The sequence below is a fragment of the Micropterus salmoides genome, unplaced genomic scaffold (genome assembly GCF_014851395.1).
Source record: "Micropterus salmoides isolate LMB-PRFRI ecotype aquatic unplaced genomic scaffold, ASM1485139v1 Ms_hic_scaffold_10, whole genome shotgun sequence".
In the NCBI taxonomy this organism is placed as follows: Eukaryota; Metazoa; Chordata; class Actinopteri; order Centrarchiformes; family Centrarchidae; genus Micropterus; species Micropterus salmoides.
The window spans coordinates 12,789,871-12,804,048 of record NW_024040041.1 but is presented as its reverse complement, the minus strand read 5'-3'; positions in this window follow the sequence as shown (position 1 = coordinate 12,804,048).

Here is a 14,178-nt window from a genome sequence, read left to right as displayed (position 1 = left end):
TATTCTCTAAACATTTGTTAATGAAGTATTTCATGATTAATTCAGGTAGTTACAAAGTATTTACTAGTTGTTAATAAGTACTTTGTGTGAGCGCATCTAAAGTGAGGACTATCTATGCCTTACAAAGCATTTACAAATGATATTGTAACACACAAGAATCAGTTATCGTCTGAACAGAAAAATGAAACTGACACACCACAAACAGAACATATTATTTATTACAAAATGCCTTTCACCCATTCATTCACAAAAAAACACAACACGAGAGACTATTGCTGCATTAACTGTACAACTGTTGATATAAAATGAACCATCTACAACCCAACTCGTTCTCACTCCCAAGTCGTCACATATGGACCAATGGTCAAGACCCCTTGTTGTCACTTTATAACACACTTGGGAGCCCCTTAGCATAATAGTTCAACATACTGGGGAAAGCCCTGTGGCATTGTTTTTGAATGCTAAAGACAGGTCTAGAATATTTAACACTAGTGTAGCACTTTTGCTAACTTACCAACCTAGGTTCAGAGGAGTAGTGTAGGGGTAAGAAATGAGTTGGCAGGATTATTACAGTGCCTTTAACACTCTCATAGTGCACCAACCATGTTTGAAAAAATCCGCAGAATAACAAGAGCTCTATCAAAAAAAAAAAATTTTTTAAAAAGCGTCCAGTGTCTTTCAGTTATTTGTATCTCTACCTGGGGAGGATAATTAACGTGTGGTTATCTGCCAGTGTCCAGTAATCTGACGTATCAGTCCTGTTGAATGGGATCCGAAGCAGCTGGGTGCATCATCTCTGGGACTCCCTCCAGCAAAGAGCTGACCTCTAAACTGCAATCCAGGGTCTCAAAAACCAGTTTGCACGTATAGTGCAGAATAAATCAGACAAATCATCACAGTCATTGTTCTTCAAATAAGATCTCATCCCGTTTGTCAAAACTCAATATCATCACCCTGTTGTCTAGGGGATTTAAGCAAGACATCACTACTATGAATTAATAAAATGTTTTAACATTACATTACATTAAATTACAACCAAAAAATACTGAACATAGTTTACACATTTTAGTCAAGGAAATTATCTTTAACATGTATTACCATAAATACTGTAAATAAAAATACTTCTGAAGGTACTACATGTGCTTACACATCCAAAAGTACCTGCAGACATTAGTTTGAAACCACGACACAACAAAATACTGTTGAACAGTTCAGGACATCGTGTTCACAACATCCTCCGACTGCTCTAATTTACAGTAACATGGTTTTAACCCACCCATTTAAGCTGCATCACGCTGCACTTTTAGCTCTCTCCTAAAGGTTACAAACTTTACTCACCAGAGTTTCCAGGGGGAAAAAACTTCGGCAAATGATGGCATTCAAAAATCTCGAGTGATGGTGTCTTAACACTTAAGACCCGCTTCTGGGCCCATGTGATCTCGTTTTTCCATCTTAGCCCGCTTCTCTCTGTTCTTCCTCGGTGCGGTCTGGCGCTAAAGTGAGCGCACACAGCAGAGACTACTGGGTGCGCCAAGGGTCAAAATAGCGCTGCTTTAAGGCCCTGTTTTTTTATGTGGGCTACAGTCTATGGTAACGAGGAAACATGGTTGAGAAGGGCGGCTTGATCAGAAACCATACTTTCTCTTTTTTCCTGTGTTAAACACAAAGTCAATATTGAGTTTTTTTATTCGGTTGAGTATGGAACGCAAGTAACGTTCTTCACTAGTTTTATTTTGAAAGCGTAACCGGACGTTGCGTATTTATTGTTGCTACCTTGACCGCAGAGACGTCCAAAAACGACAGTAAAGTGGTGTTAACTAGGCCGTAATAAAGCTGACACTTAAGAAGCCTAACTGAGACTTTTTTCAATCTCATTTGTAATGTTTTGAATGGCCTAGATAGTCCTTACTTTACAGAGAAAATTCTTATTAAATAATTTCCTTAAATGTTCTATATGATGGTATGAACCATAGGCGCATATATATGGTTTTTCATTGGAATAACACTTTTTATCAAATACAATCATTAAGCACATCATTGATGAGCTGGTAGTGATAGATGATCTGTCTCAGAGAAACGGTACCAGGCCTGTAAGGGTGAGGCTTTTACCCAGCAAAGTTAGCTGGGGCATCTTTCTGGTAGTCTTAGTAGCATCCTTTCGGCTTTGCCACTGGTAAATTTAGGCATTATGCGGAGATTGTTTTTATTGTTTCTCGGGAAGTATCACAAAACAGGCAGTTAACCTACATCACAATTTCTTTTAAACTTTCCAATGATCTTATGAACCATTAACAACTCATATATAAATGGTTTGTCATTAAAATAATACTTCATTTATAAATAGTGAACCGATCATGTATAAAGTATGAAAATACAATTATTAAGCACATTATAGATGAGCTTATTAATAAAGAATACAACATGTATAACTATGTTTATAAATGACTTACTAATGTGTATTAATGTATGAATAATGCTTTATAAATGATGAATTCCTTATTTACTAATGCTTTATTATTACTTTATTTACTAATACTAATGCTTTATAGTGTGTGGTTATTATAAAGTGCTAGTGGCTTCTGGAGTGTTTACTTCCACATCAGAAAAGATGAAATGAACATGACTAATGGATCCCAATGCTGGTTTTGACACTGAAGAGGTATGTATATTTACCACAGCTTAACAATCATGAGCCTGTTATGTGTCAAAGAGACCAGAAACAGCCACCAGCAGTTTAGCTTAGCTTCTAAATACAGGAAACAGGGGGACACAGCTAGCCTGGCTCTGTCCATAAGTAAAAACGTCCTCCTACCAGCACCTCTAAAGCTCACTAATTAAGGCATTATAACTCTCTCTCACTTTCTTTATCTGTACAAAAAACAATGACTGAAAACAAAAATTTGCAATTTTTACTGATTCTTCGCCTGTTACTGGTTTTTGGCCAAATTACTGCTCCTGGCCAAAAACATTACTGAGCTTTAGAGGTGCTGGCATAGACATGTGATGTCACATTCCAAAGAAAACGCTCCCTTGGAGGGCAAAAAGACATTATTTTCTGCTGCTTGCCAACCAATATGCAAGTGATGCACTGTTACTTTGAGTTTGTTAGCCTTCTTTTTGCATTGCCAAAATGCTGGATGGTTGTTGTCCTTTTGGATTTACTAATCAAGGAGGAGACACGCCTGGGCTGTGGTAGGTGAGGGATTCCCCAGAAGGTAAAAGTAAACATTACCACAGTCGAGCGGCAGCAGGGACCTGGCGGTTTTTAATGTTAGAAATGCTGCAGCGGATGCTGTAACGTTAAATGGATGGGATATGGCCAACACTTGCAGTTTGTGTTTATATATTTCTTTTTCTTAAGTTGAAAGGTGATCCAATTAAAATTTGACTGCTTTTGCAGCATCTCTACGGGGGAGTCGTGGTGTTAGTCTGTTGTTTTGCCCTCCAGGTTACCACGCATGTCACGTGACAGAAAACTATGAATTGGGTTGCCTTTGGACTGAGGCAAGCTAGCTTTTTCTCCTCGTTTCCAGTCTTAATGCTAAGTAGGAAAAATTGGCCAGTGGCAGTAGCTTTATTTTTACCGTATGAATGTGGTATCTATCATCTCATCTAACTCTAACTAATAAACTAATAAAAGCATTTTCCAAAATATGACACTACTCCTACTACTAACTGCACTTCACAGCCTTACTTATTTTCTCAGTTGGTTGTGAGAGCTCACATGGAAATACATGGTTATTAATATTAATCAAAACCATACCTTAGAATCAGATGGAAGAGGGGATACGTCCAGCAGCACAGGATCTGCAGATCATGACATGTTTAGTTTTTTCTTTGAATTTGTGCAAATTTCCACATAATCCTGTTGTTGGTCTGCTTTGAGTGTACCCCAGAGTTAACTTGAAAGTATATCTATTCAGGCCAGGTCAGTGCACTTGTGTGGTTTGCACCAGAGTTCAAATGACAGAATTCTCACCAGCCTACTGTAAATAAACCAAACTAGTCAGGCAAACACACTAGAGTTTCTTGTAACACCACCAAAAAGGTTATGTACCTAAGTAAATGCATCGCAGTGCTTATGTGTCTCATTTTTAAACTCCTCTATGTCTCACTAAAGAATAAAAATATATACATATGGTTTGATGAATTGTTTCTTTTGAGAGAAAAAAGGAAGAAAAGAGAAAGAGAAATTAAAGCTCAAAGAGGAAATAGAATTTAGGAAGAAGAACTAAAACCCTAGGGACAAGACAGGAGGAGGAAGTGAGATCATGGGAGGGGAAGCAGGTGCAGAAGAAGACGTCAACTCTGGAGCTTAGAGATAAGATGGTGCAGATGCTTTCCAATAACCTTGAAAACACTCTCATGGGGATGTCTTGGAGAATAAGTGATGCTGGAGAGTCACAGGTGGTGCCACGAACCCAGAGGGCACTATGGATGAGGTCATAATCTGTTTTTGCCAGATATGCATGGTCAGATGATTAATCTAGTGCTTTGCATATTAATCTGTCTTGTCGTTCATGACCTCTCCCTTTATGCTGGCCAGGATGTTACTGGTGGAGGTCAGCTACCTAGTTCCAGGATGTCCTGAACCAGACCTCTTTTTCAGAACTGTACTAAAAGTCCCTGCCACAATGACGTACTCCCTGGAGCCATGTTTTACTAGAAAAGAAGTGATCCATACGACGTGTTGTCAGACCACCTTGGAAAAGGTATTTATAGTTGTTCCAAACAGCCACACTTGAAGAGGGTGTGAAAAGCCAGCTGTAATGGTGGGGGAAGGGGAGGGTGCTGATGCAAAATCTCTCCTGGAAACTCTGTTGTTCACATAGAAAATGACAGAAATAGTTGTGTCATGGATGAAACAGATAACAGAAAAGGTCAGACACAGACCTCCACCAACCCGAAGTCATAAAGTGTGTGGGGTAAGGGGTTACTGAAAGTGTCCGACCATCCTGCAAGCACTTCTGAAGATGTATACTGGCCCCTTATCTGTGTAAAATGGTTGACTGTAGAAGAGCAAGGGTTTGGAGACAGGCTTCACATGAGACATGTGGAGCTAAGGATGGATGTGCATGGGGTGAGAAAGGTGAAGGCACACCAATGCAAGGCTAACCACCTGGGACATAGCCAAAGGTCAAAGATGGCAAAAGGTCCCACAAGGTTCCCAAGGGTCCCGACTTGCACTACTTAGCACTGAGAAGTAGATCATGACTGATGATAGCCAAAGTGGGAAGTAACAAGGCACTGGGGAGCGACGACAGTCAGCCTATGTCTGGTAGCGAGTTGAGGTAAAGCATAGATCATCAAAGTACTTCTCCATCACTGAATGTAGGTCTGGACTAATGGGATGCTGACTTGCTCCTCCTCAGGGTACAAGGGAGGCTGATAACCCCAGTTCCTCCACCATTTTATAAATACTAGCAGAAGAACTGGGGAGCGCCTTGTGGGCATACTATACCCAAAGGAGCAGGTGGCCAGCTTGAGAGCAGGTGCAGAATGGCTAGCATGGTTAGAATAGGTGTCAGTAGACCCTTTTTTCTGGGGCACATGCTCCTGTATCCATGTGCTGTGCCCCAGTGAAATTGTCAAGACCCCTTGGCGTCGTTTTTGGACATGTAGGGCTGCGTGGTCAAGTTAGCAACAATTGGGAACAGACTGTCTGAACAATATTACAGTGAAATACAACTATTTATTACGTTTGATAAACACAGACGTGCAACGATGTTTATAAACTGCAGCACTGAAAAGAAAACTACGTCGCACGTGAACATGCGCTCATACCATGGCTCATACGCATGTGCGCGTGCATGAAATGAAACTCGCGCTGAGCAGTGCTACAGTCTGCAGCTGGACCTATTGCATTCCAGCGGCAACATTAGTGGGATCAGCCCAGACAACACACGGATGTGATGGAAAGCATGGGATTCACATTGACTATTAAAATGTTGATTAGCAGGGCAGACTTTGCAATATGGATGTAGCCTACATCTTTCAGTAGATAATAAACATCACACACTCAGTCATGCTATACTATAAATAGTATTTTAAGGAAACGTAGGGAGCCAGTTTGAATGAGGTTGAAGCAGCTGATAATAATATCTCGCAAGTATTGATATTTATGATTTACAGGGGCTATGCTGAAGTTTGTCAGTAGAGTAGATGCTGTATCATAAGCCAGTACAAGCACAGCTGATCCAAATCCAGTACTAGCACAGACCCAGTCCAGACGTTTTTAGCAGGTCACACAGACCCAGGTGAAACACAGGCAGCCTCAGCCAGTAAAAGCACAGTTATAGTTCTACAGGCAGCATCAGATACAAGCAGCTCAGACACTAATGGAGAACTGAGTTAGTGCGAGGTCCATTAAAATCAACAGTGGTATTTTCTAGAAGAGGTTTCCATTCAGGCTTATTGCAGAGACAGACAGTGGCAGTGCAAATTGGTGTGACTGTGCAGCAGTGGCAAATTGATTACATGGCTCACAAGCCAGGTATAAGGGCCCCATAGCAGATTTTTTCTTAGGTGGTACCATAGGTGTGTGTACTTATCCTCTGGTCAAAGCCCTTTCTGACATGACAGTGCCAACATTAATGGACTAAGCAAAGGAAGCTGGTGAGGCACATGCTAACACATTTCATACATTTCAATCAAAAATATATGAAAATCAAACGTTTACATGGGGAATGAGGGGTTCTGTGCCCCAGTAGTGCTTTATGTCTAGCAACGCCCCTGATGGTTAGTATGCAGAGAAATTATTCAGAGGAACTGCAGCACCAGAGCTAAGACAGGGTAAGACAGAGCAGCTGTCTCAATCACAGCAGTGGTTTTATTAGCAGGCTTTCAGCTCGGGGCTTGTCTGTGTAATTTACGTTTGGTCCATTCTGTGGGGAGTTTGTATGTTTTCTTTGAGTTTATGGGGTTTTCTACAACAGTCCAAAGGCATGTGGGTCAGGTAAACTGAGAAACTAAATCCCTAAAGGGCCAAATATGTCCAGCTCCACCTATTCAGTGGGTTTTTTTGCCTTTAAACCAAATAATTCTTGAATGATCTCCAGTCGTGTGTAGAATATAGTATGCATGTATTTTTTCTTTTATACCTTTTGTGTCTTTATTTTAATACTCTGAAGTGCCACTCTTTGTTCTGCTTTCTAGTATTTTTTTCGTTTCACATATGACAGCAGTTTCCCCTTGTAGTATACAACCTCTTCATCACCCATCATTCCCACACAGTCCAGGTTGAGGTCACGTGCTGGCCCAGCAGGAGTCGGTCAGTCAGGTTGCAGGTGTCACAGTGACAGCATGGCTCAGTAGCCAACGATTACGTAAACCTCACGCTGACTGCCAGAAAGCCGCAAACAAAGGTGTAATGCTGACAAAGGCTTGCTTCATCAAAACAGATCACACCTACATAATGCATGTGTCTATGTGTGAAAGAGAGAGAGAGATGAGAAATGTTTTCTTTCACAAAATGTCATTATAAAGCACTTTAATCTAGTTCAGTCAGTGATGGTGATTTATCAAAAAACACTGAATCTCTGCTTTTCAAAATGAGCTTTAGTCAAATAGGTTTTTGCGTACATGGTGAAAATAAGACAAAACAGGCCGATGCAGTGGCCTGACATAACAATATTGTCATTGTAGGCATTTGTTTTTTCTTTTGTTTCTGAAAAGATTGCAGTGTTGGCTACAGAATCAACAGACTGCCAAACAAAAAAAATGCTAAACTATTTAGTCACTCGGTTTGAATGACACCTTCCTGACTCACTGTGGATTTCTATCAAACTATGAAGAAACAACTGTCAAATAAATTTTTTTGTTTGGCCTTTAAATGATGGCTGTAAGGTTGTCAACATTATAAAAATGAATATAATCACAAAACAGTACATAAAAATAACACACCCCAAACGAAAATGGTTCCACAAAAATCCCTGTATGGGTAAAAATATGGAAGAATTCAAAGAAACAATGTCAGTCAGTTGTGCAAAGGTGGGCCTACAATGGAATATAAACAACATATATGGGATAAACATGGTAAGTAAACAAAGAACAGGGGCATCGCTATCATTTCAGTCTACATGTAGACGATTACAACCAGCAGCAAGGAGGGACAGTGATACAAAGGACACTGACCATGTGCTGTCATAGTTTATGAATGCAGGTGAATGTCAGAAACGTTCATCTTCTTGTACTTACAATTTAAGACTGATTTATCTTTTCCATACTTGCTAATTTCATGTTTACTCATAAATGGCCATATTACAACATTACACTGCATATCATCGCTGTCCTGTGAAAACCACAGACAGTAAAATGTCACCTAATAGCCCGGGCTTTTATTTGCTTTAGTTACTGAACTCACCCTGCCTATATTTGGGACAGGCCTTTAATTCCTTTCCCACAAAACTCTTGGTCAGCAATCAAGGGAAACAGGTTACTATCAAATGGTTCATTTCAACTAATCAGAATATTACTTGTATAAAAATGAGGCTATCAGTTATAAATCATTAATTTAATCTAACTCTGACAGACAAGCCCATCTAGGTCACCCTCATGTACATACAGAGAGAGAGAGAGAGAGACTGAAAGCTGGTGACCCAGTGGGCTTTAAGAGGCTTTATACATCCAGAAACCAGGCTTCTAATTGAGACCTGCATTTATTTGTCAAAATGTGTAGCCACACCAGGACAGTAAAATGGACAGACTTTTAATTGAAGTTTTATTTCCATTCGCGCAGTGTTATGTTATTACAGGTTAGTATGTTATTACATTACAAGTTTTTGGAAACAGACATTTACGTGTATTTAGGTATTGCCTTGTCTCAGTATTTATATCCATGACAGACCTCCAGTGGAGGATGGAAATACAGTAACTGACCAGAATCACCAGACTAAGGGTCACACATTGAGCAGAAAACTCAAACTAGAGGTCAGACAGCATTAAAGTCCTTCCAGACCAGGAAACCTGAATATTACCAAGCAGATACAAAATAATAAGATCATATGCTGGTTAAGGACATTATAAGCCGTCAGTAGTACTGATGTTATGACATAATCAGCAAGTTCACTTGCTACAAGCACTTTTTTAAAACAAAAAGTTTGACAGGAAAGATGTTGACTCCTGTGCGCCCAACTCACTCTTTATATAATGAACAGTTGGTCGCGCTTTGTTTTGTGAATGTGATACACCGAGTTTGCACATTAGGGATGACTCTATCTTTTTCAATGTGGCAAGCAAGTTCACTCCGTTGCTTTTACATAAAAATGTGGCCTATGTGGCCTGATGACTGTCGACAGCATCAATTTGTACTTCTGAAATGGGTCTGACAACGAGGAATTCTGGGGTGACTTCATTTGAAATCAACAAACTTAATATTGATTTACATTAATTAATTTACACAATTTCAAAAAGTTACAGTATGAGTTTTTTTTTACAGTGTCATCAGATTTGAATTATAGTTTAATTAATAACATATGTAATTCATTCTCTTTGTCTCTCTCTCTCTCTCTCACACACACACACACACACACACATATAAACATCTAGAATCCACTGTATCATTTACAGACAGTCAGACAAAATTGCTTACATATAGTATCAGGCGACAGATGTAGGTGTGACGGTTCATTGTGTTCCTGATGATGTGGCAGCTGTGGCAGATAGTTGATTGAGAAGTACATTCACAGTAACCGTGAGCATCTGGGATTTAAGTGGGAAAAAATGTCATATTGACTATATGCATTTTTTCACACTCACACACACTCACACACACAGACACTGTGCAGTATGGAAACGGTTTCCCCATGTGTTTGGTTTGTACAGTATATTTCACTCCTTAAGTTCACAGCTTGGAAATGCAAGCCTTTCTGCTTTAACATTTGAAAAACCTAAAAAACATTGTAATTTCCTATGTGAGAGTGGCTGCAAGAAGACTTTATAACAGAATGTGGCAGTTTTGGGTAAATTCCTCTTTGGCTCCTTATTGAAAATGCAACAGGAGCAATTTCGGGCTCAATGTCTTGCTCAAGGAGATCGAACCACCAATCCCGTGATTAATGGACAACCTATTCTACCTTCGTAAACCACAAACACCCCATATAGTCATGTTTTATTTTCTTTTAATTCATTTTAAATGTATACAATTATTGCCATATTGATATTTTGCATCTTTTGTGATCTTGTTTTAACTTAAATTTTTCTTGCTTTTGTTTGGCTTTTTTGTTGTTATACTGCCATCTGTCAAAGCACCTTGTAAACTCTGTTTTTAAAGGTAGTATTTAAATAAAGTTATGATAGGGTTAATATAAGTACAATGGTACTGACTCAACAGAAAATCTCTGGCCTATTTTATGATGCTGTAACTTCACAAGATTTCCACATAAAGTCTGAAAATGTTTGAAATTACAACCTCAATCAAACCTTAACCTTTTTGGACTCAACATGTCTTACGCATGACTTAAATGTAATCACAGAGTTTTAGATACAGATGTGTTTTAAAGGGCAAACAGAAATGTCAAAAGGTGGTGATTATATGTTATAGAGCACACTGTGCTCATAGAAGTCTGTGCATGCATCCGGCTCTGTGCATGAGTCCTTCTACTAACCCTGATGACATCCATTTCCACCGATCAAATCTGATTAAAACCACTTCTTGTCACTCACTTTAATTATTTTCTCCTTTATGCAGCAAAGGTTTTTAAAAAAAATCATGTCTTCATCATAAGACCAGTGAAATCACTATAATCTGTCAACATGACCCCAACTCTTTTTTCCCCCACCCATATTGGTAATTTGCTTCAGTGAGTGGACCCCAACATGATGAAAGTATAGTCAGGGGGATTATGCTGAGAACTGTCTTGCCCCTGAATATAGAATAAAAAGCGGGCGTGTGAGGTTAAGCAAAGGACACACAGTCTGATGAGAGGCTGAGGGTCTCTCGAGCTGCAAACACACAACCTCCCTGGGGAACAGAGAGAGAGGGCACTTCCTCGAAAAGGCAGATGAGGAAGGATAAAAGGATAAAGATAAGTAATAATGGAAGAGATTACTGTAGTTGTGATTTATATATTTATATACAGCAGCACACTGTATTAAGATTAATGCTAGACTCAGAAATTCTGGTTATGTATTACAATATTATACACCAAAAGCAACATTTCTCCAGTGCTTTTCTGAGAGGTTTATCATTAAAGCTTAAAATAAAGGCTTTATTATTAGAAGAAACAACAATGACTTTAACAGCAACAACAACATGGCAGCCAGGGTGGAGTGTCCCTCCAAATCACCTGCTAGGAGATCCTGAGGTGCTCTGTCACTGCTGATTATAACCCCGCCACTGATCGCCTCCTTTCCTCTCTCACACTGTGGATACTCTGGACACACTTTGGCAATACACCGCCTGCTAATTCTGGCTGCATGGAGACACACTCATTTCATACTGACACATGCGGGCAAACACTGCAATTCATGCATGATGTACATGGACGGCCGGGGAATTAAACCACCGGAGAAAGATCCCGGTTTCACTTGCATGTAAAATGGTAGAGACAAGAAATTATAGAGGCACCTTCGTTTAATTTATAACTCTTATATAAGTGGAGAAGTGAGCTGCAAAAAGGCTGAACCAAGATGATTGGTAGCCCATGACTTTAGCGCTGGCATTTACAACTTATAATGAGAAGTAGAGGTAGAATCTGCCCTGTTACAGTCAGCTTAACAGTTGAATAATAAGACTGTATTTCATGGCTTGATGGACATACAGCAAGTGACCAGATCTTATACAGCGCACTCTGTGCAGCTAACCTTTAGTATTGGAGAGTGTAAGAACTTCATCAATCCTATTAGACCTTTTTATGCTGCTTGATTGTGCCTCCTCTTCCATCATATTTGTCTCAGACCTCCTCTCTGCTCTAATGCACTCACTCACGTCCCTTCAAATATTCATTATGTTGCTGCGGCGTCTTAAGTGGAAATGTGCATCATTAGAGGAATTGAGCACGATGCTCTCTGAGGAGCCATCCGCAGCACTTTTACCATTGAACCTGGGTCCACACTGTCAGCACTCTGCAGTGTGTGTGTGTGAGAGAGAGAAGAGGTTGACTACATGTATGTATTCTTGTTCCAGTGTAAATGTAAGCAAACACATAAACAAACATATCTAGGTCAGAATAGAAGAGACTGCATCAGAGAGTAGAGAGAAACAGGAAAGATTCTGGCAAGATAAGAAAAGAGGCACAAAGGAACACAGTGTTTTTGGACCCCTGCTGTCTTTGTGCTTCAGTTGTAAACCTTCAGCCAAGCAGGAACCTCGGGGTCTGAAAAGTGAAGCCAATGCGGAAGTGCCTAACCTGCATTCTTTCTAATGGCCAGCAGGGGGTCGACTGTACGGAAGTCTTTTTGAAAATGACCATACTGTCATTTATTATTTTAGTAAACACCTTCCTAATGAGTTTATGATCTCAATCGCTAGTCTTCTTCGATACAGTATTACATTCATTTGGTCAATAATGGTCCCATTAAGAGTAAAATAGAAATAAAACAGGATATGCTTTAGGGTGTGGCTACCTTGTGATAGATAAGTTCATACCACAGTAACCTGTCGGGCGTAGCAATGTTTATCCCTTCAAATGTGCGTCCTCGTGCACAAGACTAACAAAACGGGGACTCAAAAAAAGACAACAACCCTGCTCCACGGCTCTACTAGAGGTCACAAACTCCACAGGGAACCTTTAATCGATGAATCTTTTGGTCTATAAAATGTCAGAAAACAATGAAAAATTCATGTCACATTATCCTGATGCCCAAGTTGATGTCCTCAAATGTCTTGTTTTGCCCAAAATCCTAAAGATGTTCAATTCACAGAGAAAAGCAGCAAATCTTCACATCAGAGAAGCTGGAACAAGAGAATTTTTGCTCAAAAAATTACTTAAACAATTAATCCATTAGTCGGCTGTATACAGTGTGCTCAAGTCAGCAGCGTTTTAACATTACATGTCTTTTGAACAAGACTCTGATTCAATGTTTTCATAGAAATCAGGGAGACTACAAAGTATGTTGTTGATAGCTGGATGCACCCTCCTCCCTTAAGCAGGCAGTGGGGGGAGGGACACAGTTATCATTAAGTGCGTATTGCCATAATACATTATCATCTACCTTGGGGGCCCTGCCAGTGTTTTGTCAAAGAGAGGACAGTTATACAATGTACGCTACTCCTTACTGCGAGCCAAAAAGGCCCGGAAAGTTAAACACGCCCTGCTTTCATCCGGTATCAGCTTATAAACTTGAGAGGAATTGCAGCAAATATACAGTAGAGGTGCACAAACCCACACATCAAGACACAGAACCATACACACAGGTGACGAAGCTTCCCACGGGGCATATGCAGTTATAAAACTAGAGATAAAAGAAAAAGCCCTGCTGTCAACTCATGTCCTTCTGCTGCTTTGATCACTCTCTAAAGCAGAGAAACACACACACACAAGTGTTTTTAAATAAAACACAAATAGTATAACTGGAAACCATTTTGCCAAACACACTGCATTTTACCTATAATGAGACCAATTTTATTTAGCAGTATGAAGGCCTGTATCAACTGAGAACTGAACCTCATGCAAGGTGGCCGATTGCACTACACGCACCGTTGCCCTATTTTCCTCCCTCAAGTCCACCTCCTTTAAAGTACAGTGTCTCCCAATTACTGCACATGAAGACCCTGTGAGATTGCTTGTGGCTCAGTCCATTAGTGTGTAAAGAATGGGTGGGGAAGGGAGTACTGCATCATTATGCTTTCAAAAAGCAGAGCGTGTGTGCACTACGCACTAATCAAGGAGCTGTAATTGATGAGAGTCCTGAGCTCCGTCTGAATCAAAGGCTAACACACTCTTCACTGTACGGCCAGGATGAAAACAGCGTATTACTGCATCAGCAGCTCCTTCTTCATCTGCCGAGAGGGAGCAACACCCACAGTGATGAGGAAATACAAAGACACAGCTTGTTGGATCAAAACTGTCTGCATTCAAACAACAGTGATCCAGCTGACTACATAATGGGACAATGAGTCTTAGGAGGTTTCGTTTACATACTAACAGTAGGCTATTTCTTGCCTTAGATATTCTGACAGTGACAGACGCGTCCTAATCTCAAGCAGTGAAAAGCAGCCAATGACTCAGATGACATGCA